The sequence below is a fragment of the Lepidochelys kempii genome, chromosome 2 (genome assembly GCF_965140285.1).
Source record: "Lepidochelys kempii isolate rLepKem1 chromosome 2, rLepKem1.hap1, whole genome shotgun sequence".
Classification (NCBI taxonomy): Eukaryota; Metazoa; Chordata; order Testudines; family Cheloniidae; genus Lepidochelys; species Lepidochelys kempii.
The window spans coordinates 4,391,193-4,398,815 of NC_136381.1; the positions used below are offsets into that span (position 1 = coordinate 4,391,193).

Consider the following 7,623-nt stretch of genomic DNA (forward strand, 5'->3'; position numbering starts at 1 on the left):
TAAACTTTGCTACTGTGTGTGGGAAAAGGTATGGGGGAACTTCGCAAAGGGGAAAGCAGGTGGGCCAAACCACAGAGCGAGCCAGGTTAGCCGGCAAGGGTTGATACGAAAATTTTTGACATTTAGGGGATGTATTTTCTAAAATGCCAAGTGCCTAAATCCCTTAATTCCCATTGACTTTCAATAGGAATTGGGAACCTAACTCTAAGTAGTTTAGAAAATCCCAATCTAGAGCCCTTGCTTATGGTGGGAGATACCTAGATGCTTGGTTTTTAGTAGCGGTAGAAAGTATAATTCTAGGCAGCAGGGGGCAGTTAGTTTGTTGGATTATAAAGTGGCAGAAGGGCTGGAAACAGAAATACACTAAACTGGTACGTTCCATATGGCAGGAGGTTACCAGTGTTAGAGTAAAAGCTCTGCTCTGTTGTTGACCTGCTTGGAGATGGCTCCTGTGTATCTCTGAGGTTTGTGAGAGAGATGGAAGTAGGGGCAGTCATAGCACCTACCACAGATACTTTGCGGTGGTGGCCCACAGTAGAGTCAACTAAGCTTCCAAGGCCCCTTCTAATGTCGGCTTGAAGGGAAGGGATGATTCAAAGCTGGGGGTGATTATTGTATTGGGGAAGTCCATCTGCCAGTTGGAACTGTCCTTTCTGCGATCCCAAATGAGCATGCAGTACAATAACAGCTGTGATGGGGAAAGGGGAGCCCCAGCGACCTGGAGGAGATCCTGGGCCAACGTTCTGTCTGGCTGACGGTGACTGTCCTTTAGTCTAGGTCCAGAATTCAGCCTGCCACAAAGGTCTGTGAAGAAGTGGTTTTCAAATTCTAAATACTTTCTTTTTAAGGCAGCCATAAAATGAAAGCAAAAAAAGTAATAATGTTCCATGGCCCCTCAATGAGAGTGGCTATTATTATAATACGCCTCTGGCTTCCTTGCCATCGCTCTGCTGCACACCACAGACATTCAGTGCTTCACACTGAAGCTTCTTTGAGAATACAGCGTGGATCCTTCTGCTCCAAAAGCACAGGCCCTTGCCACTCAAGTTAAAGGAGAATCCTGATTAGCTGTGAGCAGTATAGAGCCTGTGACACACAGCTGAGCAGTCTTGATGCTATCCAGCAGAGGGCAGCGACATACACAGACACACTAGCCAATTCAGAATAATCTCCTTTGCTGCTGAAAATTAACACAGATTATAAGATAAATGCGTAAGGCTATCCCTTTAATTATCACTCTCCTTAGGATGGCACTTCTTTATGGCTCTCTAAATACTTGGGGTCTCAGAAGAGTCTTGTGTCGGAAAGCGGAGTGTTTTGGAAGGACATAATTAACCTACCATTTTTATTCTTGGATGCATTTTCCTTTAGACGGTGTTAGCACAAGCTTCTGATGAGCCTGTTTGTCCCGTCAATCTCAGCAAACAGTAACTAACATAGTTCTGCTCAAGATGAACTAGGGCTCTCCACCCAGTAAGGCCAGTGTTCAGGATCCATTGTTTCTTCTGATGAACATCTGGAACAGCACAGGGTACGCTGAGAGATGCTCTGCCTGTAGGTGTTTACAGAGCCAGTAACTGTTGCCGAAGAAACATGAAACCCTGAACTTGGGAGTTGCTAGGCAAGAGGTAAAGGAAATGGCTTTCAAGTGTGTTAGTTTTTAAAGGTGACCTGTTGTAACTCTTGAAAAGAAAGCGAGGGGTGGCTCAGGGACCGAAGTCAGAGGATGAAACCAGGCAGGCAGACTTTGTGCATCATCTGCTAAGGTTTTGCAAATATTTTTTTCTTCTAATTGAAATTAGATGAGGGTTTGCAAAGCTTTGCCATTATCTCACTATAATAAGAAAGGAATTAATGGACTTTGCCCTGGGCCTGGTCTGTGCTTCAATAGGTACCCTAGGACCTGTGTTGTCCGCCAGTTCAGTGAATGCTTGGGGGAGTGGGTGATCTCAGATTTGGGGGAACCCAACACTAATAAAGGGCCCTTAGTTTTGAATCCCTTCTGTTCTGAATGTCCCTCTGACCCCTGCCATTTGGGCCATTCAGTTTGTACCCCTATAGCTCTGTCTCTGTGTGTGACCTCCTTTGGAATGTAGCCATATTTTCTCCTGCTCGGAAAGGGTGAATTCCATTGAATATCAGAATTCCTTCCTGCAGGACAGGTGAGGCTGTCAGACTGCAAAATTGTATTTATTTGTTGTGTATGAGACTCCACACATCCACGTAATCTTGATCTTGAGCACTTTTAAAGGTATAATTAAGAGAGCTTTTCAGTTCCCCTTCAGTGCAAAACATAGTGTATTTTGGACTAGCAAGGAGATGGGAAACACTGTTGACAGTTTAATAGCTTGGAATTTACTTAAGGTGGGTTATAATTTTGCCTTGTGATTCTGCTCTTCGTCTGAATTTATTGGGTCAGTATTTTGTCTCCTTGAGTCACGGCTGCAATTAGAGTTATGATAAAATTCTGACATGTCCCTACGCGCAAATCAGATGGGCCACTAATCTTGTGCTGTGCGCCAGATTAGCTTCTAGTGAGCAGACACTGAAATCTAAAGAGCAGAAGGGAAAAGGAGTTACTTTGTGCGATATGCTCTGGGAGCGGGTGCCACAGGTCTCACGTTCAAGGCAGTGGTTTCTCAATGTTTGCCACAGACAAGAAGCCAAATACTGAATTTCAGTAGCTAGTTAATGCTAAACAAACCAGACAGGCTACTGCTTTATCCAGGAGTCCCTCCCTTTGTACGCACTGTTGCCACACTCTGATCCTTTCATTCCATCATGTCATCTACCAGCACTATATGACAGCAACGGATAAGTGTTTATTGAGTATGATTTAGTCCTCTTTGTTCAGACTGTCTTGTTATGTGCTCAGCCAACCTTTTCCCCCCAGGCAGCTGGACCATTCCAATTCACTTTTGCTGTCCAGGCCAAATGCCTACTTTAACTGCTGTAGCAGGTTAGAATTTGGTCTTGGGGCTGCATGTATTCCAGCCCTATACAATCTCAGTGGCCAATCACAGGGCTGCCAGAAGTGATAAAGCAAGTCATCTGTCTCCCTAAGTGAGAGGGAAACCAGGAGTTTTACTGCTGCTTGTCTGCAATCCACCTCATTACCATGAAGACGGAGAGTGGTAAACTTTGTGCCATGCACTTTTTGGGCAGGAGAGCAGAGGAGGGGTGGGTGAGTATGTGGGTTTCTTTATGCTGAAACCTGAACTGAATGCACACAGGCAAGAAAAGTACTGGTCTGCACAGCTAAAAACAGCCATTAGATTGCACTCTTCCATTAGAATGGATACTGCTGAACCAGGGCCAGGTTTTGCTCTTACATCCATATGGTCATGCTGACTTCAGCGGAGGCTGCACAAAGGGAACCAAAAGTGGAGTTTGGTCCATTCCAATTAATGGCTACCAATAACGCCACGGCGTCTCATGCATACCTTGCTCACTGTTCCCTGTATGGTGGAGAGATAATGGCGGCAATCACATCTGCACGGTGCTGGATTTTGTCCGCCTTTTCCCCTTGCATCCCTCTCTCAAAGGAGCATTACACTTCTAACAACTTTCAGGAATCCCTTGCAGTTTTTTTCAAAACCAGTGTGTTGAGGCTGGAAAGAAGAGCGACTGGCTCATGCATTATTGCTGTTAGTCAAAATATCTGTAATTGGAACATACATAATCATTTATTTTGCTGATACACAAGCCAGACTAGACCGTCACCTCTTCTCCCATAGTGGTGGTGGTTCTGCAGGCCTAGGTGGAGTGAAAGCTAATAAAAGCATGTTTTTGTGGGAAAGTCCTCAGCTCAAGTCTGTTAGTCAACAGAGCTGACCTCCTGGCTGTATGGAAAGTGCAGTTTTTATGATAGACCCTTATCTGACTGTAGTGGCATTTTAATGTTCTTTCTCAACACATGATTTTCCTTTGAACTAAGATAGGATATGCCTATAAAGGGAGTGGATGCAATGACTACGCTCAATGTGTGTGTATGCACTTACCACACACTTTGCTTTCTTTTTTGTTTGCTTAGCAAAGTTCTCTTACGAGATCCATCTGCCTGCACAGATCAAACATGGATGTAACATGGTTAAACCATTGAGGTAAAAGATTCCGGGGGGAAAACATGCAAATAAAAATGCTGACCTGGTTACAGAGTCACTCTGCTACTTTGTGGCACCCAGTGCGTGTTGGAGCATGCCGTTCAGAAACGAACGAACCTTTAACCTTGGGGTCTTCTTGACAATTACATTTCATTTCATTAGTAGCCACCTCAAAGTGGTGGATACAGAGATGATTTCAATGCTGCCTCTGAAACAAAGGAGTATGAACTAGGCAGCAGGTTAAAACAATATTCACCCACATATTTTGTGGCTAGATGTCTTTAATTGGACAGGCTGATAAGTTTTATTTGCTCACAAAAACCTTGCCTCTGCTCTTTTCACATCTTACAAAACAAAATCGAGGTACTTAAGGAATTTCTATGTCCCACTGTGGAAATGGGGAAGAGGTCCTGGAAAAGGACCCTTGGTTTTTTTCATAAATTCTAAAGGGAAAAAGAGCAACCCTGGTACAAGATTGAAAGCAGCAGAAACAAAATTAAGATTTGACTTTGTCCGGAAAGCAGTCCTGACCCCAATCTATTAAAGAACTGCTCCTGGTTACAGTTAAAGCTATTGGTAACATGATGGAATTGAAGGTGCACAGAGGCATCTGTGGCAGGCAAGCTGATTTCAGGCTCTCCTCCATGCACTGTTTAGTTTCTGAGTCTCATCCTTGTAAAGTCCCCCTGTCCATATTTACCCACTTGATGCCCTTTGTTAGATATGATTGAGTGAGTCCCCACCCATCCCTACTACAAATTCAGGAGGCAAACTGAAGCAATGGCCAGTGCTTGCAGTTTTGTTTAAAAGGCAGTTATAGGCAGAACATGATTAATGAGAAATGGCCCCTTTTGTTGTAGTTAATGCTAATTGAATAGAGCCTGAGTGAATATATGCAGTACATACATGAGAACATGAGGGAGTTTAGTGAAAGGAAGGAGTCGAGCAAAACAAGATGGTAGAGCTGTGATGGTTTTGGAGCACTCAGACTATACCCAGTGGAGCACATATTAGCTATAGCAGCTTGAGGGCTGTACCTAATTTACCATTACCAGATTGCAGCCCCTTTCATCGGTAATACAGAAGGGCAGAGGATGGGGATTGCAGTCCCAGCATGCAGTGCTCCATTTCCATCTTGCTCAGATCAGGATGCAGATTTGCAAGCTGGGATGTTTAGTCATGGGCCTGACGTGTACTAAAGACACAGAAGTCAGTTGGCTGGATTTGGCCTCTGGGCCATGCCAGAATTCCCTCTTGGCCAACCATGTAAGATTTTAAACCCTACTTACCTCCTCTACAGATGTCTTGCAGAGTTTTCTAAAGGTGAACATTTGGCATAGATTTCCAAGGCTGGGAGTCAGAAGATAGGGTTTCTAGTCCTTCACATCTTCCCCCACAGCAAAACTACTGTGAATGAACCAGGCTGTTTCTTTCATACCCTAAATGGTCCAAAATCATGAGTTGTTGTTTTTGTTTTTAATTCGTTCTTTTTATTTGCCTTTTGAATTCACTCTTTTCTCTGTAATCACGAAGGCTAGAAAGTTATCTTTTTAATTTTAATGAAGGCTGAGATTCTACGATTATGAGGAGATTCCAAGAGCTGGAGTTTTAAGAAAAACAGGATATATCATGAGAGTCAGAATAAAATCATGAGAATTTGTCAACAAGGCAATTTCTCCCACACTTTGGGAAAGAGGAGAGAGGGAAATGGTATTATTTGTAAATACTTGGATATGTTCCAATAGTACACAGGTGCTGGATAAATACTAGATAGATTCCCAGCCCTTCCACTGGTTCGCTGCATCACATTGGGCCTGCCACTTCCCTTCTGCATGCCTCAGTTTCCCCAAACAGAAAAGGAGGATGACAATACATCCCTCCCCCACAGTAGCATTAAGGAGTCAAGACTCATTACCATTTGCAGAGCGCTTTGAGATCCTCAGCTGGATGGTGCCAGAGGAGGACGACTAATAATAATAAACATGATTTCGAACCCAGCAGGGGAACTCCAAACTCGGGTGAAAGGAAGGGGAAGAAAAAAAAAGTCCGAGCCAAGCTGTCAGCTTCCGTAGCAGGGAAGAATGCATTTGAAGAAAGTGCACTATCTGCTGGTTGTTTACCAACTAATTTTAGAAGTGCTGAGCGCCACAGAAATGCAATTTCCACATTTGCACAGATGATAAAGTGCTCAGCACCACAACCAAGCCGGTGATGTCACCGAGGGCTTGTGTGAACAATCCATTCTCTAGTTAGCTCCTTGGCTTTAGGCCAGTCCTTCGAGTTTAATTTGTTCAAAAAAAAAAAGGAAAGAAAAAGGTTTAAAAAGCTGAAGTGCTTTTGCCACAACATGCCCCCTTTTCTTTCTTCTTCTTAAGGTTTATTAGTTGCTGCTCTGACATGCAGAGACACTTTCTGTAAATGAATTGTGGGCTCTGTGTCTGCTACTGTTAAATATCGTCCTAGCCCCAATTGTGCCTTTTAGTGCAATACATGACTTTGTGCTCTTAGTGATTTTCTGAGCCCAGGAGCGATGCCAGCCCCTCAGTCACAGAGACAGAACAGTCGATCAGTGAGGTCACGATTCCTTGTTCTAATCCCATCTCAGGTGCTGACTACCTCTGGTTTGGGGCAATTTACTAACTTTTCTGCCTCCCTTTCTGTAAAATGGGGATAGTACCTCCGGGGGTGGGGTGGGGGAGTGTGGGAGGGCTAAATGGATGTAGAGTAAAGGTGAAATGTTTTTATTGTTAAGTCTGAGCCATCTCACAAAAGAATTGTAGTCCAATATGATTTGCCTTTCAGTGCTAATCGGTCTCCAGTACCACAAGCGTAGGCACTCGGCCACCCTCAACGGTGCAAGAAATGCCTCACTTGTAAGGGTGCAGCACTACAACCTTTCTCTTGGCAGATCCCCTGTGGAAGTCAGTGGGAACTCTATGCATGGAGGCCTTTTCAGCCCTGGCCTTGAGTTGGTAATATAAACAGGTGTCCACATTTCTTCCTAGCCACGGCCATTGTACGTACTGCATAGGCTCTCTCGTACCTGGAGGAGGCTGGGTACTGGGAAGAAAGCAAGACAATCCTTTAATTTCTTATACATTTCAGTTTTGGGGCAGAAGCCTGATGAATTGTGCTGGTGTTGGAGTGAGGAAAGAGGCTTTGTCACAAGCTCCTAAGTACACTAGGAAGAGCTGAAAATAGTGAGACCCATTCACCCCTCAGTGATTTCACTTTGCAGAGCCTCAAGCAGACATCTTTGGCACCACTTCTGCTGGGCTCAGCCTTGCCTCCCAAGCCTGCAGTTGTGCTTTGAATTGACCCCCAGAAGGGTTTAATCAGGGTTTGCTGACTCAGGGCTGAACCTGACTTGCCCTGATCTATGCTGAGTGGTAAATTGCGCTCAGCATCCTGCCAGCCAACTTGATGTCTCACCATCTTATTCCAGTATGATGAGATGTACTAGAGACAGTACCCTTATTGCAAGCTCTTGTGGGCAGAGACCTTGTCACCTAATTGTTTA

At 44.4% G+C, this 7,623-nt stretch overlaps 1 protein-coding gene across 5 annotated transcripts in view; it reads left to right on the forward strand.

Moving 5' to 3' along the window:
- The window catches only part of ZC3H3 (zinc finger CCCH-type containing 3), a 353,067-nt gene that overhangs the window by 213,329 nt on the left and 132,115 nt on the right, over positions 1 to 7,623 (forward strand). The window lies entirely within an intron of this gene.